The sequence below is a fragment of the Pteropus medius genome, unplaced genomic scaffold, assembly GCF_902729225.1.
Source record: "Pteropus medius unplaced genomic scaffold, Ma_sr-lr_union100, whole genome shotgun sequence".
NCBI lineage: Eukaryota > Metazoa > Chordata > Mammalia > Chiroptera > Pteropodidae > Pteropus > Pteropus medius.
The window spans coordinates 13,501,537-13,521,740 of NW_024349225.1; the positions used below are offsets into that span (position 1 = coordinate 13,501,537).

Consider the following 20,204-nt stretch of genomic DNA (forward strand, 5'->3'; position numbering starts at 1 on the left):
CTGCAAAGATTTCGGAGGTCTGAGATTCTGGAGACTGTACACGCAAACAAGGCAGTGACAGTCAAGTGTTTTCTGAGTTATCCCTACCCTGGGACTGTTATGTAAAGTAGCGACTCTGCAGACACATTGTTCTGCAGTGCGTTTTGAGGCATGCCTTTTTTTGGGAAATGCTAACTTTGTACACTGCTGACACTAAACATTTGAAAATAAAACCTTTTTTTTTCTCTCTCTCTCTCTCTCTCCAACACTCTTGGCTCAGTTTATCCTACCAAAACAAACTTCAAAAGACTTCTTTATAGAAAGAATGTTTCAAAAATATAATATTCCATCTGTTATTTCAATAATACATGCTCTGGGACTCCCTTTATGAACCATTTTCCTTTCTTTGCTCCCATTTAGATGTATAAATATTTGATTCAAAAGCCCTGAGGAATAGTCAGCCAATCAGGTCACTGAATTGTGAACATTCCTAACCCTACAATTTTGTCTGTAGCAGGCACCTCCTGGTGTGGAACTAACTGCTAAGGGATTATAGCAATGTAATCCTCAGACTGTTCCATCTCAAACGTACTCTGAAGTGGAGAGAAGGAAGCAGTTTTAATTTTGATAAAATAAACTTTATTTTGTAACCTTATTATTTGTTTTTCTTTCTCCTTTCAACACTTCATAATAGACGTGTCTGGTAATTTGAAGTCAGCCTCCCTGGTTGAGGTGCCTTAGGCCCTGTTCTTGTAGCTTTTCTAAGAGGTAGCCGCACAATGCTTGGTCCTGTCATTCCAAAGTGCAGAACCCAAGTTTTTTCCACCTCATATGAACTGAACCAAGCCATACAGTGACTCTTATGAAACATACGTCAATGATATGTTTCCTAGCGGGTGTCAACAGAGGATGCACGAACACTGTCAAACCACCCAAATACGCTGGAAATTTCAAACCATGTGCACAATTCTAAGTGTTTTTCTACTTGTTAGACTGTTCACCAGACATCTACCTAGCAGTTATTGAAACATTTAAGGTTATAACATAAATTTCATAGGAAACCCCCTCTTTGATATAATCTCGAACATGTTGCCAGGAATAAAAGATCTTTATGGATGAAATTTAATATATTTTGAATCATGCTCAAAGAGATCTTTTGCTGTGTGTGAAGAATAAAATAAAAATTCCCATTATAAAATTTTATAGCTGGATGGGTAGGGAAAAATGTTTTTCAGGATAAAAATATTTTCCTGTCTCTTCTTAAATTAAAAAAATACAAAATTATAAATATGCACATAAGATTAAGCCTCATTACTAGCATGTAAATAACCAAACCTTTTTGGAGACAATAAGGCAAAAATGTGGTGGAGCTTTAAAAATGCTTACAACTGTAACCAAGAAATTATGTTTTTAGAAGTTTACTCAGGAAATAATCAGGAAACACACAAAAGTATATATTCAAAGATGTTTATCATTGCATTATTTAGAAAAGTGAAATACGTAGAGTTGAAATTTAAAAGAAAGTGCCCATTAGCAGTCTGAATAAGAATTCACATATATTTAGTGTTGCTTTAAAAAAATTTTTTTTCTTAAGTAGTATTTCTAAATATTAATTTGAACCTTGTCACTCCTTAGTGTTGATGAGCTAAACAGTGTATGGTAAAGTGCTCCGTTCAGTCCAGATATGATAGCTGTTAAGATCATAACCTCTAAAGGAGTGGTCAGCTTTCAGTTTCAGCTATGACAGAATAGTTTGTATCTGACCAACACTCCAACAATAACAACTTAAAAATCTGGATGAATTAAAAAAAATAATAATTTTAACAGCATTGGAGAGCTGTAAAGCATCAATAACTTCAGAATAATAGAACAAAGACATGAGCCTAACATTTGGAGCTGCTTTTCCTATCAAAGTATTTTCCAATTAAAAAGCAGCCAAGAAATTGAGAAACTGAGGGCAGCTTTTAGCAGTTTTATGGAACTGAAGGAACAAAAATTAGAACTGGAATCTGTGAAAGTGTTAAGGATCTGGTAAATAATCAGACTTTTGTTTGGGACCCTTGAAGGATTACAAACTAGGAGTAAGAATGAATAGAATCAGCTCTTACAGAGACTGAAACAAACTCAGAAGTGTAAGGTGATCTGCCTAGGCTAATGGCCCACTAAAAGAAAAGTAAATGCTCTGTGCAGGAAGAGAACATCATCGAAAACTTCAAACTATTTAAAAAATATTCCATACCCAATGCTAGCATTTAATAAAATATTATCAGATATTCCAGTCAGCAAGACAAAATGATCAAAAGTTAAGAGAAATAACACTCAGGGAAAAAATGAAAGAGACATATTGAAAGACATTTATTAAAGTTATCAGACATGGGCTTTTTAAAAAATATGATTGACATTTTCAAGAAAATATAGGGCAAGGTAAAAGTTTCAGCAGAGAATTGGAATCTATAAAAATAATTGAACTGAGATTCTATAATAAAAAATACAATAGCTGAATTTTAAAAATTAATAGATGAGTTTAAAAGCAGATTAGACATAGCCAAGATATAATTAGTGAATTGGAAGATAAGTCAGTAAAAAAATATCCAGAATAAAATATGGAGAGACAAAGGAAAGTATGAGGACAAGAGACCATAGGACATAAGAAAGAATAACAAATATGTAATTGCAATCCTAGAAGAAGAAAGAGAGAATGGGGCAGAAGCAATAATGGAGAAGAGATAATGGAGGATAATTTTTCAAAACTGCTGAAAAACATCAAGCCATAGATTCAAGAAGTGTTTTTGAATGCCACGTAGGAAAATATAAAGAAAATGATACCAAGGAAAATCATAATAAAGCTACTGAAAGCCAAAGAGAAGGAGAACTATCTTCAAGCTGCCAGATAAAAAAGGACTTTGATTTTAAAGAAACAATAAGAAAACAACTGACTTCTCAAAGTGATGGAAGCTGGTAAATAATGGAAATCATGCTCAAGTAGCTAAAAGAAAAAAAATTTCCTACCTCAAATTCTGTACCTGGTAAAATTGTTTTTCCAAATTAAGGTAATTAAAGACATTTCCGAGTAGTCAAACAGTGAGGTTCTTTACAGCGGAACTTCACCAAAGATAATTTTAATGGGAGTTCTTCCGGCGGAAGAAAAATGAGCCTAGATGGAAGCATGGGAATGCAGGCAGAAACAGAGTAGAACTTATGTGTCAGCCAAAACTGGAAAAAAGCCAAATGTCTATCAATAACAGAATGGATAAATTGCATTCTATGTATATAATGAATACTTAAATAAACAATGACAATAATCAAATGGTTACGTGAATCAGCATAGGTGAATCTCGCTCAACATTATGTTGAGTGAAAGAAGCAAGACACGAACAGTATGTATTGGACAGGGACATAAATTTCTAAAAAAGGCCCCCAATACGTATGATGTTAGAACAGGAACGTTGTTAGCCATGGGGGAACGTATAGTCACTGGAAAGCAGCACAAGAGGGATGGTGATGATTTCTTTTTTTGGATCTGGCTTCCAAGTACATGAGCATGTTTGAGAATATTGATGAAGGTGTACAATGATGATTTGTGTGCATTTCAATGAAGGAACTGGGGAAATGCCCCAGAGGGAGTTTTGTTCACATTATGGGAAAAATACATTTTTTTTTTTGAGTGAAGGAATGAGAAAGGAGTACAGAAATAGCTTATTTGAGATTGGCTTCCTTAAAAGGAATTTTTAGTAATTTGGAGGATACTCCATGGAATTTGGGGATTTTTTAAAAACTCAAAGTCTAAGGATCATAACCCTTTTCAATCTTTCTATAATTAGTATTCAGTCATGACTTCTGATTCTTGTGGCTGATTCTTTTCTTAAATGAGACATTCCTTTCATTAATCTTGACTAATGAAGAAAAATGTGGCCATTTACATGCGGCCCATTGTAGACTGTGATTTAGAGCACTGGAGGATCCCAAGGATGTGTTATTGTTTGATAAATGGGGTAGTTATTTAACACTGCATCTGCCTCATGATTCACAGACCCAGAGGGAAAAGATGCACGTGGTGGGTAGACTTCGAACTTTCTTAGACTGAATAGAGACCTTGGGAAGCTCTGGGTTACTGACACACTCTTACTTATACCATGGTGAAAGATAGGATGATTTAGTCTGAGCTAGAGGCTTCTATCCAAAAAGCCACGAAACAGAATACCAGCCAAAGGAGGGGCAGTACACTATAGCTAGGGTACTTCTTCCAAGCAGGGAGTGAGCCTCCGATGGAATGCAAAACAGAATTTCTTAATTGTTTCTTCAGTGACATTTGTATATGCTTAGAAACTAACATGGTCAAATGCTTTATTTTTTCAGATACAAATTACAGTGCTACACCATAAATGTTTTAATGTTCTCGACAAAGGTCTTCAATCAGTTCGACATAGTTTTTAATCTTTGCAAAAATAAGTTATCTTAACATGTTAGAAGCAATTTATAATTTTTTGTTGAGTTTTTGCTATCTTTTAATGTGATAGTGGCAAAAGCATTTTTTTTTTTCAGAGAATGAGACCAAAGAAAAATAGGACTGCTTTTCATTTGCCTTTACATTTACATTTTTCTCCAGTAGACTTGAAATCCGCGTGACAATTCAGAAGGAATGGTGCCTCCATGATACTTGTTCCCTGAATGCTCTTCGTGTGACCTATGTGTCAGCTCTATTGGACTTGAAGGTAATGAAATATATTCCTTTCTGGAACTATCCTGATAACCACTGTTGGCAGGCATCACTAACAGAATTGCCTCATCTTCTTCCTTAATAGACTTTCATTCTAGGGATCCCAAGGTAACCTGGAGACTCACGTGACTCACAGAATCTTGGGAAATTTGATAGCCCTCAAAATGGAGGTGGCATCCTGGAAGGGAGCAATTCAATGTCCCTACCCTAGCTCAAAAGAGGGCATTTTGATAAGGACATTTTGATAAACACATGCCACGCCCATACAGGACTGTGAAAGTTACTTTTGTTGGAACAATAAGCTTTCTGTGCCTCCTCTCCTGTAACAAACTTTGTCCTCTGGCCGCAAGGTGAACAGGTGGGTGTCTCAGGTTTACACCACCTTGGTTGCAGTGGCTGGATCAAGGCCGATCACATGACTAAGAAAGGCCAGTCATTCTCTTTCTCTGGGACTAATCTGTTCTCTAAGGTTTCAGAGAGGAGGATGTTTGCCGGGGGCTGCTAGCAGATATGTGGAGAGAATATGCTTGTCCAATAAAGCCAAGTGGAGTCAACTGTCAGACAGAAATGGGAGGTTTCTTGTGGCTTTGATCTCTGATTAGAGACCTGGGGGCTCAGATTCTCATATCTCTTCCTTCACTTCTCTGACTTGCTTAGGTGAGCTCCAGAGCTTTGTAAACGAAGGGCTTCTCTTCTTGCACAACCCGGTTAGAGTTGATTTCTGTCGCTAGCAACCTGAAAAGTCCTACTGAATAAAAAGACATTATCAAGAGTAATAAGAGGGCCAAGAACTGCCAGTTGCCCCCAGTTTGGAGCTATTTATTTCCAGCATCTTATCCAAATATGCTCTATTCTTTGTATGGGCTATTATACCTGCCAAATATATTATGATAATTTCCAAATAGTTCAGGCTCTCCATATGGCTTTTATCGGAGGGCTTCTCAAATTGCAGTGTGCTCTCAGGAGCTAAAATCTGATTTTTTTGTATCAAATATGACAAGATATCTGTGTTATGACCTTGACTGGCACAAAGGAGAAAGATGTTAACACCTGCTATATTCTAGGCACTGTGCCAAGCAGAAGTTTAATGATTTTAAAAATGGTCTTAGATCTCAAGTCACTTAAAGCCAGAGAATTCTTTATCTATAAAAAAAGAACATCACATACCGAATTTATTATTAATTAAAGAAGCAATGGCTGATACACACTGAGTAATTTGGGAATTCAGAAGAAACAAGCATTGTGGGCTAAGAAAACTGAAGAGATGTAGAATCTGAGCAAAGTCCTAAGGACGGCTGGGTTCAGATTGTGCAGGAGGAGGAATTTTCAGAGAGAAGAAATGGTGGGGACAAAGACTCTGAAAATGAAAAATGTAGATCTGTGTGCCAAGACGGCGGGCTTGATGAAGAGGAGGACACTCGTCCCATCCCATCAACCATTTGCTCCTTTTTGTCTCTTTACTGGCCATCCTTTCCAGTTTCTTGTTGGATTTTGATCTGAGGGTGAGAAGAGGGACTAACCACCCCATCTGGAGCTCTCCTTGACACATGGTCCCTAAAACCATTTTCTACGCTCCTATTTTCTATGTATCCGTGGGCTTCCCTTCTGATCGTTCATCAAAGTAAGGGGCCATCTGCTCCGTGCTCCGTCTGCTCCATGAATGAAATGAAGGCATGTGTTACGTGGCTCCATTCCAGCTTCCCCTTCTTTACATCTGCTGTGCCCCTTTGAACAGCCCATGGGGCATAACTGATGTCTCACCTTACTGCAAGGTGCATGACCCTTTGCTTTCAGTCTTATTTTACTTTGAAAAATACCTGCACCTCCTGCTGTTCAGGTGTTATTGTAGAAACCCTTACCATACACCAAACCACTGGTTGTTTGGACTTCTTTGGCAGTAACCCATTTTACCAACGAAAGGTACTAAAACGTTTCACTAAAGGAAATTCAACATTTCAACCAATTCTTCTATTACAGGAAGAATAACAATTTTCAATTTATATATCCCAATCCCTTTGAAGTATTTATTGACATTCGCTAACCAATCTCTCTGTATCCTTGGGCTCCCTGCCTCACAGAAGAGGGTTTGAAGCTAGAACAACCTTGAAAGTACAGTCAAAATTGAATAAAAATAGGCCTGGGAGTGAAATGACAAAATTAAAAAGAATATTCAAGGGCTTTCCAAAACCTGTGTATGTTCGTGTGTGTATCTGAATATATAATTGATACATGCCTTCTCTCAAACTAAAGAGCCAGAGAAAGTCCTGACGATGACTAGGAGGAAGAGAAGTTTTTATTTTATATTTGTATACTTGCAGAGAAAAGAAATTACTTTTCCAAAATTTTTTTTGTGTCCTAGGTAAGTAAAATGGGGCAAGTATTTAACATCTCTGATTCCAAGTGTGCTAATCTGTAAATTAGTGATAATAAATACCTATATGAAAAGATCTGTATTAAGGACTAAACATTAAGTACAGTGCCTAGTATATAGTAGGCACTCAAATAATTACCACCTGGAGTTTGTGCTTGGGGTTCGACATATGTATATATGCATGAAATCACCAACATAATCAAGGGAGTTTAGTCAAGCGTATCAATCACCCACAAAAGTGTCCTCTCACCCTCCCTAGCCCCTCCTCCTCCCTCTTCCTCTTCCCCTAGCAACCCACTGGTCTTTTTTCTACTACTATTTTTTTCTATTTCTATTATTTTTAAATATATATATTTATTTTTCAATTATAGTTGGCATACAATATTGTATTAGTTTCAGGTGTACAAAATAGTGATTTGACATTTATATAACTTGTGAAATGATTACCCCAATAAATTGTGCCCATCTGACACTGTACATAGTTATTACAATATTACTATTACTTTTTACAATATTATTAACTATATTCCTCATGCTATATATTTTACATCTCTGTGACTATTTTGAAACTACCAATTTGTTCTTAATCCCTTCCTCCTCTTTCACCCATCCCCAGCCCCACTTCCATCTAGTAACCCTCAAAATGTTCTATGAGTTTGTTTCTGTTTTGTTTGTTTATTTTGTTCTTTAGATTCCACGTGTAAGTGAAATCACATGGCATTTGTCTTTCTCTACCTAACTTACTCCACTCAGCACAATACCTTCTAGGTCCATCCATGTTATTGCAGATGTAGAGATTTCATTTATTTATTTACTTACTTATTTTTATGGCTGAGTAATATTCTATTGTATATATATACTACCTCTTCTATATCCATTCATCCATTGCTGGACACCAGGTGGCCTCCATATCTTGGCTATTGTAAATAATGCTGCAATGAACATATGGATGCACATGTCCCTTCAAAGTAGTGTTTTAGTTTTAGTTTTCTTTGGATAAATACCCAGAAATGGGATTACTGGGTCCTTCTTTGTCTCTTTGTTTTAAAGTCTACTTTGTCTGGTATTAGTATTGTTACCCCAGCCTTTTTGCTTCCATTTTTATGAAATATCTTTTTCCATCTATTTACTTTCAGTTGGTGTGTCTTTTGATCTGAAGTGAGTCTTTTGCAGGCCACATTTATAAGAGTCTTGTTTTCTTATCCATTTAGCTGCCTTACCTTTTGATTGGAGCTTTTAATTCTTTTTCGTTTGAAGTTCTTGTTGATAGATATGTAGTTATTGTCATTTTATTCACATTTTTGATACATTTTTTTTTTCTTCTTCTTAAAGAAATCCCTCCAACATTTCCTGTAATACTGGCTCGGTGGTGCTGAAATCCTTTAGCTTTTTCTTGTCTGGGAAGTTCTTTATCTGTCCTTTGATTCTAAACAATAGCTTTGCTGGGTAGAGTAAAGCTTTGCTGGGTTGTAGGTCCTCGCTTTTCCTCACTTTGAATATCTCGTGCCAAACCCTTCTGGCCTGCAAAGTTTCTGTTGAGAAATCAGCTGATGGTCTTAAGGGAGCTCCCTTGTAGGTAACTAACTGCTTTTCTCTTGCTGCTTTTAAGAGTCTCTCTTTGTCTTTAACCTTTGACATTTTAATTATGATGTGTCTTGGCGTGGGCCTCTTTGGGTTCATCTCGTTTGGGACTCTGCATTTCCCGGGGTTGTATGTCTATTTCTTTCACTAGGTTGAGGAAGTTTTCCGTGATTATTTCTTCAAATAGGATTTCAATTCTTTGCTCTCTTTCTTCCTTCTGGTACCCCTGTGATGCAAATGTTGTTATGCTTGATATTGTCCCAGAGGCCCCTTAAACTTTCCTCATTTTTTTTTGGATTCTTTTTTCTTTTTGCTGTCCTCCACTACCCCATCCTCTAAATCTCTGATTCAATCCTCTGCTTCATCCAATCTGTTGATTCCTCTAATATACTCTTCATCTCAGATATTGTATTCTTCATTTCTGACTGGTACCCTTTTATGCTTTCCATCTCCATTCTTATGTTTTCTCTTCGTTAAAGTTCTCACTGAGTTCATCTACTCTTCCCCCAAGTTCACTTACCATCTTTATTACCAGTGTTTTAAACTCTGCATCTGGTAGATTACTTGTCTTCATTTTGTTGAGTTCTTTTTCTGGAACTTTGTGTTGTTCTTTCATATGGGACATGTTTCTTTGTCTCTTCATTTTGGCTGCCTCTGTGTGTTTGTTTCTACGTAGGGCTCCTAAGTCTCCTGGTTTTAGTAGAGTGGCTTTATGTAGTAGGTGTCCTGTGGGGCCCAGTGGCGCAGTCTTCCCTGGTCACCTGAGCCAGGTGTTCCAGGTGTGTCCTTTGTGTGAGTTGTGTGTGCCCTCCTGTGGTAGTTGAACTTTGGTTGCTGCTTGCACATCGATGGGAGGGATTGACCTTCGGGCTTATAGGTTGTGAGGATTGGCCAGTGAGAGGCTGAACCTGTGGGGCAGGATTCACTTTAGCAGGGCTCTGGTGCCTGCCTTGTCTACCTTTCAGGTGTGTCTTCCTCAGATGCAGCCCTGGGTGGTGCTCAGGGTCAGGCACCAGTCAAAGCGGGCCACTGGGTGTGCTAGCCCAAGGGCCTCCTGGCCTAAGGGCCAGCCGGTGCACTTCTGGGGCCACTTGGTAAGAGTCACCAAGCAATCCGCAGATCTGTTATTCTGTCTTTATGCCATTCATGACCACAGTGTCATGATTAATGTAACTGTAAAATAAGTCTTTGGTTTAAAGACTTTATTATTCTCTTTCAAAGATATATTGATTATTTTATGTTCTTTGCAATTTCATATGAATTTTACAACCAACCTGCCAATTTCTTTCAAAAAAGAACTCTAATGGGATTCTGAATCTGTTGAATCTATAGACTAATTTGGGGAGAATTGATATCTTGATTATACTGAATATCTCTACCCACAAACATAATATTTCACTTCGCTTCTTCGGGTCATCTTTCATTTCTCTCAGCAATATTTTATAGTTTTTAGCATACAAGTTTTGTAAATCTTTTCTCAGTTTTATCCCTAAGAAATTCATATTTCCTTATGCCATGATGACATGTAATTTTAAAATTTTGATTTCTGATATTTTTTCTAGTACATAGAAATAAATTTGATTTTTGTTTATTGATCTTGTATTCTCTAGTCTTGCTAAACTCACTTATTAGTTCTCGTAGCTTTTTCATAGATTCCATTGGACTGCCTACATAGAGAACACGTTGGTTATTAATACAGTTTTATTTCTTCCTTTCTAATATAGATGCCTTTCATTTATTATTCTTACCATATTTTACTGGCTAGAACCTCCAAATATAATGATGACAAGGAGTGGTAGAGCAAGCATGTTTGTTTTATTCTCAAACTTAGTGGGAATACATTTAGTCTTCTACCATTAAGGATGATGTTAGCCATAGGTCTTTTATAGGTGCCGTTCATCTAGTTGAGGAATTTTCCTTCTTTTGCTAGTTTACTGAGAGTTTTGATCAGGAATGGATATGGATTTTGTCAAGGGGCTGCATCTATTGAGATGATCATGTGGTTTTTCTTTGTGTAGTTTAATATAGTGAATTACATTGATTTTATATGTTAAACCAATTTTGCATTCATAGAGCAAACTCTACTTGTTACTGATAGAGTACCCTTTTTTGTTATTGTTGCATATGCTTGGATAAAATATTACTTAGAATTTTTGCATCTTTGCTCATAAATGATATTGGTTTGTCATTCTCTTTTCTTATAATGCCTTTTGGACTTGGTGAGTATAGTTTTTTTTATATTTCTTGTGCTTGGAATTAATTGAGTTTCTAGGCTCTTTGGGTTTACAGTTTCTTCAAAGTTTTAGAAATGACCATTGTTTCTTCAAGTTCTTTTTCTGCCTCCCCAACATCTCTTTCAGATACACTAATATTAGACTGATTGAAAGTGTCCCACAACTTAATAATGCTTTTTATTTATTCTTTTAATTCTTTTTTTTTTCTTTGTGCTTTATCTTGGGCAGTTTCTGTTTATTTTCAAGGTCACTTATCTTTCTGTCTGCAAGATCCTATCTGCTGTTAATCCCATCCAGTGTATTTTTCATCTCAGACTTTTTTGTTTTCATCACTACAAGTTTGATTTGCTTTTTTAAATTTCTTTTATGTTTCTACATAACTTTTGAACATATGGGATACAGTTACAATAGCCATTTTTATATCTTTGCTAATTAAAACATCTGTGTCAGTTCTGTGTCAATTTCAGTAGGTTGCCTTCTCTCCTCATTATGGGTTATATTTTCCTACTTCTTTGCATGCGTGCTAATTTTCGATTAGGGCCAGGCATTTTGAATTTTATATTTTAGGGTGCTGGATATATTTTTATTCCTATAAATATTCTTGAGCTTTCTCCTGGGATACAGTTAAGTTACTTAGAAACAGTTTGATCTTTTGGTGTACCACCTTTAAGATTTGTTAGAGCAGTCCAAAGTATTTGATCTAGGACTAATTCCCAATAACTGAGGCAATACCCTTCTGAATACCCTCCCAATTCATTGCGATTATGAAGTTTTCAAGGGGCGATGAGAGTGGATACTCTTCCTGGCCCTATGTGTTTGATAGGTGCTGTTACCACCAAACTTTTCAAGTGGTTCTTTCTCTGGCTCAGATGGTTTCCTTACATGCCTGCCCTGATCAGGGCTCTGCCGAATACTCAAGGGGGATTCTTTGCAAAGCTCTGGAGTTCTGCTTTCTCACAGTTCAAAACGAAGGTGGATTCTCAAGTTGGTCACCTCTGTGAACAAACAGGGCATGATCTCATGGGAGTTTTTGAAAAGCACATAGAATGGCTCTTACATTTGTCCATCCAAGGGCCAACAGCAGAAAGGTTCACACATGCCATTGTTTGAGGGTCAGCTGCCCGTGGATGCCTGCCAAGCAGCGTCATGCTGGCATCCCATGCTGGGTTATCAGAGAAGCCCCAAGGTCAAAAAAAGCAAAAGCAGGTCACACTAGAGGTGAGATGCTGTCAGCTCAAGTGACTGGAAGCCTCCAGGGTTGGAACCTGAGGTTGGAACAACAGACATCTGATCTGGGTTATAATTAAATATGTAATATAATAGTAATTATCCATCATTGGAATCATCGAGACATAAAGTATTAAATGAATAATACAATCTCAATTTTTAATAGACTGCTTTAGCTGGAGGTATATTTATAACAATGTACTACAGCAAGCTAGGTTATAGAATTTAAAAACTTTGAACTATATTAAAACATGCTATATGTGAAAAAACATTTTTAACATTTTAGTACGAAAATGTTTACTATCCATCAAATAAAGAGGCTAATACAATGAGAACTCCCAATACATACCCCTACTACCCCAGTTTTAAAACTCATCAACTCAGGTCTCTTTTGTTTCATCTATACGTCCACCTCCTGCCATTCAATTATTGTGAAGCAAACCTTAGACATATCATCTCATACAAAATGTTTCAGAATTTCTAAAAGATAATCATTTAAAAAATTCGTAAATGAAATAACGTTTTGAAATCCAGAAAAGGTAAAAAAAAGATAATTACTTAATACACTCAGACCTCTAGTCAGTGTTGAGAATTTTCTGAATTTTTTTTCTTTTCCTTTTTTCTTTCTATTTTTAATGGTTTGGTTTGTCTGAACCAGAATCCAAATAAGGTTCACACATTTTAGTGGTCATGTCTCTTATATCTTTATTTCTTAAAGAACTTGGTGGTTTGTTCTATAGAATTGTCCATAAACTGGATTTTATTCAGAAACTTTATAAAGTATAATCAAACTTTTAGGAGCAGAACTAGACTTATTAAGGAACTAGCTAACCTCGGACCACAGTTTTTTTTTTTTTCCCCAGTCTTTGTCACTAAGAACCCACTTTTTACAATGGTCATCAAAATTGGCTCATTTCAATGGTCATCAAAATTGGTACTGACTTACAAGACCTAAATGATTAACATTGTTTACAGATCTAAAATTTAGTATCCAGGCATAGGCATAGAGTATGAAAATAATATACTATTTATGGATATGTATGTATGCACAGGCATACATACATATATTTGTAGGTCATGTACATATCTGGATGTGTTTGTAAACATGTTTAAATATATTAATTAAAAGTTTTCATTTTTGGTGAAGTTTACTCAGTCAGTAAATGAAAGCTTTGACTCAGCCTGCCTTCCTGCTGGTAAACAAGATAGAAATATAAGCAAACCCATACATTCCAAACATCTTCTGCAAGAGAGATTTCTTTCAGCCCTAAAATATATATTTATACTTTTAAAAAACTTCTATCCAAAAAAATAGTTTTAAAGATCAAGAATGCTAAATGTTAACACTCGAAAATTGAAAAACCTATTCTGCATATGATGGTCGCTCTCTAATGGCTGTGTAAAGTTCTATTGAGCTTCTTTTGAGGAAAACGCCAAGCTCCATTTGGTTGCAATGCCATGACCAGATAGCCACATCCATGCGATCCTTTTAAAGATGTTCATCAGGTCTTGCTTCGAGCCTTTCAGATCTTCTCATTGCATGGAGACTAGAATCTGACTGTCTAGGGCATCTGTCTATACCTGTGTCTGTTTCTTGGGGCAGCTATAACTAAGTACCACAAACTGGGTAGCTTAAACAACAGAAACGTATTATCTCACAGTTCTGGAGATGGAACGTCCAGAACCAAGATGCCTGCAGGATTGGTTTCTTCTGGAGGAGAATCTGTTCCATGCCCCTCCCCTAAGTTCTGGTGGATTGCTGGCAATCTTTGGTGTTTCTTGCCTGGTGGATCTGTAACCCCACCCTCTGCCTTCACCTTCACATGGAGTTCTCCCCGTTTATGTCTGTTTCCATGTCCAAATTTCCCCTTTCTATAAGGATACATACATATTGGATTAGAACCCACCCTAATGACCTCACGTTAACTTGATCATCTGCAAAAATCCTGTTTTGAAATTAGGTCACCTTCACAGGCACTTGAGGGTTAAGACTTCAGCATCTTGGGGGACATAATTCAGCTCATAACAGAGCCTACTCTTCTGATGCCATCTCTTGCCACTCTCCCTGCTCTAGCCATACTGGCCTTTTTACTGTTCCTACCACAGGTCAGCAGCATCTTCTCCTCCGAGATTTTGTACTTCATGTTCTTTATGCTGGGAAAGTCTTCTCCTGTTCATCATCATCTTCTCATTTGGAACTCAGATTAGTGTCAGAGATTCTAGCCCTGACCACCTTATATGAGGCCTGTCTCTCCACCCTGCCTGCTATTAGCCTATTTATTTCTGCAGAACCCTTACTGCCCTCTGAAATCATCTCATTCTTCTGTGTCTTTGCTGACCTCTCCTGTCTCCATTGGACATTCCGAGATCACAGAGACCCTGCCTGCCTTTTTAATGATATATCTCCAGCTCCTAAACAGTGCCTATTATGTAGCTGGGGCTCAAAAAAAAAAAATTGTTACATTATAATGAATTCAATATACTCAGAAGTACGGTATACTTATTTAGAATCACATTACCAAAGAGCATAAAAATGTACCCAGGGAATCAGGCAAAACAGACTATTGCCCAGAACAAATCTTTTTTTCAAATATAGAAACATCACTGGCCTCTCTTCTCCCAAGATTCAAAGGAGTCTCTGATCACATGTCCCTTTTTTTAACACAGCCTCACTAACCATCCTATTTAAAAATCACGACTCTCCACCCTAGCTGGTGTTCCCGTATACCTCTTCCTTGTTCTGTTGTTCCACCACACTTCTCACCTGCCGCGACTGTACAATATGTTTATTCATACTGCTTTTAAAGGTGTCTTTCTGCTTTCCAATAGAGAAAACTGTCTGTTTTGTTCACTGAGGTAGCTAAGAGTCTAGGACAGTGCCTCACACAGAGCATGTGCTCAGTAAATATTTGTAGGTAGTGGCATAAAAAGTGTTGACTCGCTCCTCCTGTCCCCAATTTACCTGAGCACCATGACAATAATAGAAGTTTATTTGTAAAGGGAAAAGCCAAAGAAAACACGACATTAGAGAAGAGAGAATCACAATTACGAGGTGCGCACATTTCACAGTTTATTTATAAGGCTCTGACTATCCTCACTTAGCCTATTTGTGTTTATGGGTGCTCATGTATTAAAACTCCTGTTGGACTGAATGAATCCTGCAGGGGCCTTGGTCCTGGACTCAAGGCTTCACTCTTGACTTGATTAGAATTGGAGTCTTGTCGCTATTTAGGCTGAATGGTTGGTAGTCAAAGCATGATCTCTAGCCAAACCTCAATGCATTCCTTTTCCTATAGCAAACTTTTTTTAAATCATACCAACATGAAAGGCCTCCCTACAATTCAGACCAACCTTTCTCTTAATGGAGTCTGAAGTTCACTCTTCTGTTTATGATGTGTAAGAATTGAAGTGGGAGATATAAAGTTTGCAGCTATTATGTAATCAAAACCATTCGTGTTTTCCCAAAGAGGAAGGAGGAGGCGAGAAGGGGATGGGGAGGCAGGGAGGAGGAAGAAAAGGAAAAAGCCCAGAATTGGAAGCTTAGAGCCTGTGCAGTGAGCAGGAAGTTGAAACTCATCCAGCTGTCACATAACAACAGAAGAAAAATGCTTTATGTGTTCAATCATTATTAAGTGTTCCGCATGTCTGTTTCCCACGTTATTTGCCAGTATATATTGGTTTTCAAATGCTAGCATTTTAAGAGCAGGAGAAATATTTGCTTTTAAGATAAAAATTGTTTCATTTTTGAAGGCCATAAAAATAAAAATTCCATGTGGTGAAAGAGAAAAAATATGTGATACCCTCACTTTTAAGCATCCTTTACTGAACACAAAGGCCTCTTCTGCTTTTGACAGGCACGTTCTAATTAAGGGACCGCTCCAGGCTGAGCCAGTGGTGTGCCAGTTCCACAAATATGTCTTAGAAATAAGGCGTCCCCTGTCCAGTGACGGTGTAGAGGTTGACAGGGCTTCAAAGCAAGGAGGTGACTGCCAAGCGAGCTGCCAGCACATGTCTCTCCCGTAGAGAGCAGGTTTCTCCAAGCCAAACTAGGAGATGGAAAATTCGGGGAAGTAAAGGTCTTTGTGGACATTTTTCTCTTTTAGCTTCTAGAAAATGGTCTGAACAGAGAAACCTCAATTAGAATTAAATCACTGAATTTATGAGTCTTAGCATGGTGCAATGCTAGGACTGGAAAAAGAAGAAAGCAGATGCCTACCTCTCTCTTTCACAAATGAGAAAAATGAGAAAATTCACAGGGAGAAGCTGTGACTTCCCAAGGTCCAGCGTCTGAGCCAAGCTTCACACCCAGTTATATAGTTGTTTGAAAATAACAATTAAGTGTAGATATTCTGATTGCGATTTAGGCATTTTCCCCCTCTTTGGTCACCTAAACAAGTGCCGCTCCGCTGTTCTTTAAATCCTTACAAAGGGTCGTCTTACTATTTCTGAAAGGGGAAGCTCACGTATCACTTCTTAGTCCATTTACTTCATCCCTATAAAAAGCCATCTTGAGAACATGTTTTATACACTCCAGGTCCACATAAACATAAAACTTGATCCCTTAAGAAGAGAAATGTTTATGGTGGATTGTTAACGGGCAAGAGTTGTGACGCAGCTTTCGCACTGGAAACATTCCCGCACTCCCTTTCCTGAGGCCCATTTCTCCTGGAATCGAGGCTCTGCCTACGTCCCCCTTCCCCATGCTCGCTCGCTCCACCACCGATCTCAGTCCAGTTGTCCTCTTTAGCTCTCGCTTTAGATACGTCTGTCTTGGCTTCATATTCGACACCTTTTTGGCCTCAGATCAAAATTGCTTTCCAAGAAGCCTGAATCATCTTGACATTTTGATTGTCACTTCTTTACTGCCCTTGGTTTCTGAGTCGCATGTTTTTGTTCATCCAGTCCCTGTGCGTAATACACTGCTAAGTTCCCCTGAACTTAGATAAATGTTATCTCGCTTATGGAATCTTCTTTCTATTAATGTGTCCTAAATTCTGGACACTTTTTACTCCTCTTACTTACTATATCGTGTTTGAAATAAATGGTTACAAAATCATGGCTGTCGATCAACTTTTTTCATTCCTATAACTCTTGACTATATGGACTCTGTGCAGTTTTAGAGAATGGAGATAATGTGAACACTAGAGTGTACGCCGTCAAGCTTCAGAAATGGAATGTTGTCACTCTCGTCGAAGTCCCTGTAGGCAGTCCTTGCTTCCTTCCGCTTTCCTCTCACTGCGAAATGTTTGTTATTCCATTGTTTTTCTTCATAATTGTACCACTTATGCCTATCGCTCTGACATATGTTTCGTTTTGCTGTCGCTGAGGTTTATGAACATGGTGTCATGTATATATAGCCTCCGTTACTTGCTTTTCTGGCTTACTATTTTTTAAATCAATGTTTATTAACACATGTTGCTTAATGTTCATTGCCATAAGGAGTTCTGCTGTATAACTATACCACTATGCATTCATACTTTCTACTTTTGATTGACAGATATTTGGGTTATTTTCAGTTATTTGCTATTACAAAAATTGCTGTTAGGAACACATTTATGCATAGTTCTTGATTAATTAAAGAGTTTCTGTAGGATGTAAAATTAAGAGGAAAATAGATAGGTCATAGGCAACAAGTACCTTCAACATAACTAGATAATGTCAAGTTATTTCCTAAAATGCCTATATTCCCATTTACTCCACATTTTCATTAAAACTTAGATTTGTCCAGTTTTTTTTCTAATGTGTGTGTGAAATGTTCTCATTTATGGTATTAATTACATTTCCCTAGTTACTAATGAAATTGAGCATTTTTAAAAATAAGTATATGGGCCCTTCTTGTTTTCTCCTTTTATATATGCCTGTTCATGTATTTCGCCTACTTTAAAAAATTGGATTGTCTGTCCTTTTCTTATTCATGTATAGGAGTTCTTTACATATTCTGGATTCCAAGCTTTTTATCCATATGTGCTGTCAGTATCCTCTGCCAGTTTGTGACTTGTCTTTTTACTTTTGTCATGATGAGCAGAATCATCTAATGATAATTTTTTCTTATGATGTTTTTTTGATGATACCTCATTTTAATTAGTCAAATCTTTTCTCTATGATTTGCATTTTAGTATTTTGTTTAAGAAATCCTTCTCTATTCTGAATTCATAAATATATTCTGCTATTTTTTTTCTAAAGTTATAAAACTTTGCTCTTAATCGATCTGGATTTTGTGTGAATGTGTAGTATGGAATGAAATCTTATATTTTTCTTATAGATGACTAAATAGATTGGTATCATTGACTGAAGAGTGTAATCTTTCCTCATTTATCTGCACTGATGACTCTGCTATAGGTCAGGTTTCCATATTTGGACGAGTTTATTTCAGTCTTTCTATTTCATTCCACTAGGCTAAGGGTTTATTACTGTACCAATATCATACTCTCCTAATTATTAGAGCTTTATATTAAAGATCAATATCTGGTAAGATCAATCCTTTCAACAAAGTTTTTAAAGACTGGCTTGGATACAACTCGCCTCAAGCAATGTGCTAGGCATTTTTCCTTTTTTTTTCCTCATCTCTGAAAAAGTGTTTTGTAAGATTGAAATTATTCATTTCATTAGTAACTGGCTTTACTTGGTGCTTTATTCGTGGGAAGATTTTCACTGTGGATTCAATTTCTTTAATAGTAGAAGATTATTCAGGATTTTATTTTATCTAAGTCACTTTTATCAAGTTATATTTTTCTATGCATCTCCTCTAGCTCCCTAAATTTATTGGCATTTATTTTAATGATATTCTCTTGCTGTTTTTAAACAGATGTTTTTCTAGATATGTCCCCTTTTCTAGTCTTAATATTATTTATTTGTGCCTTCTATATTTTTTTAATTGACCAATATTGCCAAAACTGGATTGATTCTGTTAAACTTTTAGAAAACCACTTTTTAACCTTTTTGATCCTATTTCCATATTTGTTTTCTTTTTTATTAACTAATCACTATCTATTCATTGATACATTTTTTTTTTAATATTGACCTAATGCTTTAGCAAAGAACTATACATATGAGCACACAGTTTGCTAGTTTATCTTATAGGCCTTCCACTCATTTCCTCCTTGACTTCAGCAGAAATTAGCTATTGGCCAATAGGGCAGAAAATGACTTTGAATTTCAGAGGGAGGTATGTGGTATTAGGAATATCCATAACCCCAGAGGAAGAGACTGACGAGGACATGTGTGCATCTCTGACAGCCCTAATCATATTTATTATACACTTGATATCAGGATTTTCCCACTTGCTTCTTTAAACTGTGCTGGTGAGTTCTCAGGTATGCTATTCCTCACCTGTGTAAGAGAGATAGCCCTTGCCCACCAATTAAATGTTTTGAGAGGGTGGGGTATTGGTGAGCGAAGGCAAGGAGAAAGAGTTGCTGAAGATGGAATGGACCCTTGGAAAATGGACCCTTGACTATGAATTAAAATAAAAGAATAGAAAGGGGAAGACATATCGGCAATTATTTACCATTTATCTGACAATTTACAGTTTTATGTCTAATGCATCTTAACAAAACCCCATTTGATCTTCTAACAGCCTCACTCTCAGTAAAGTGGGCGAGGCAGGTATTCTGGAGAATATGGAATGAGAAACAAATGAGTATGGGTTGTTTCCTTGGGAAAGGAAGTCATCAGCTTGACTGAAGACAGACTTTATAATGAAACAACTGATAATAGATTTTTAAAACTTTTTGTTAAATTCCTACGATGCATAGAACGTCTTGAATAGATTTTTAGATGAACTTGATTAAGAGGCAAGTTGTTTCCATTGGTATGGCCTTCCTGAGAGATGTCGTTTTTCTTTAGATTGATTTCCTTTTCAGGATCCAAGATATAATATACGTCTTTAATTTATCTCATCACTCTTGTGGGGCACTTTCCAGCATATGCTATTGAATTTGTTAAGTAAAGGCATATCTCTATTTTGTAATCCATGAAAGCTGGTATTAAAGACAAAATAAATACACTTCAGGAAAGATAACATTTTTCACAACAGATGTGAGAGCAAAGAAACTGCTGACATGTTTATTAGCAATGGATAAACTGAATGTTTCAG

The 20,204-nt window shown here is 36.9% G+C and overlaps 1 long non-coding RNA gene across 1 annotated transcript in view; it reads left to right on the forward strand.

The window, feature by feature from the left end:
- LOC120617745 (uncharacterized) overlaps positions 1-20,204 on the forward strand; it is a 71,815-nt gene that overhangs the window by 32,585 nt on the left and 19,026 nt on the right. The window contains exon 3 of the long non-coding RNA XR_005657029.1: positions 4,589-4,691. This is a non-coding gene — a long non-coding RNA (uncharacterized LOC120617745). The remainder of the gene's footprint in view (positions 1-4,588; positions 4,692-20,204) is intronic.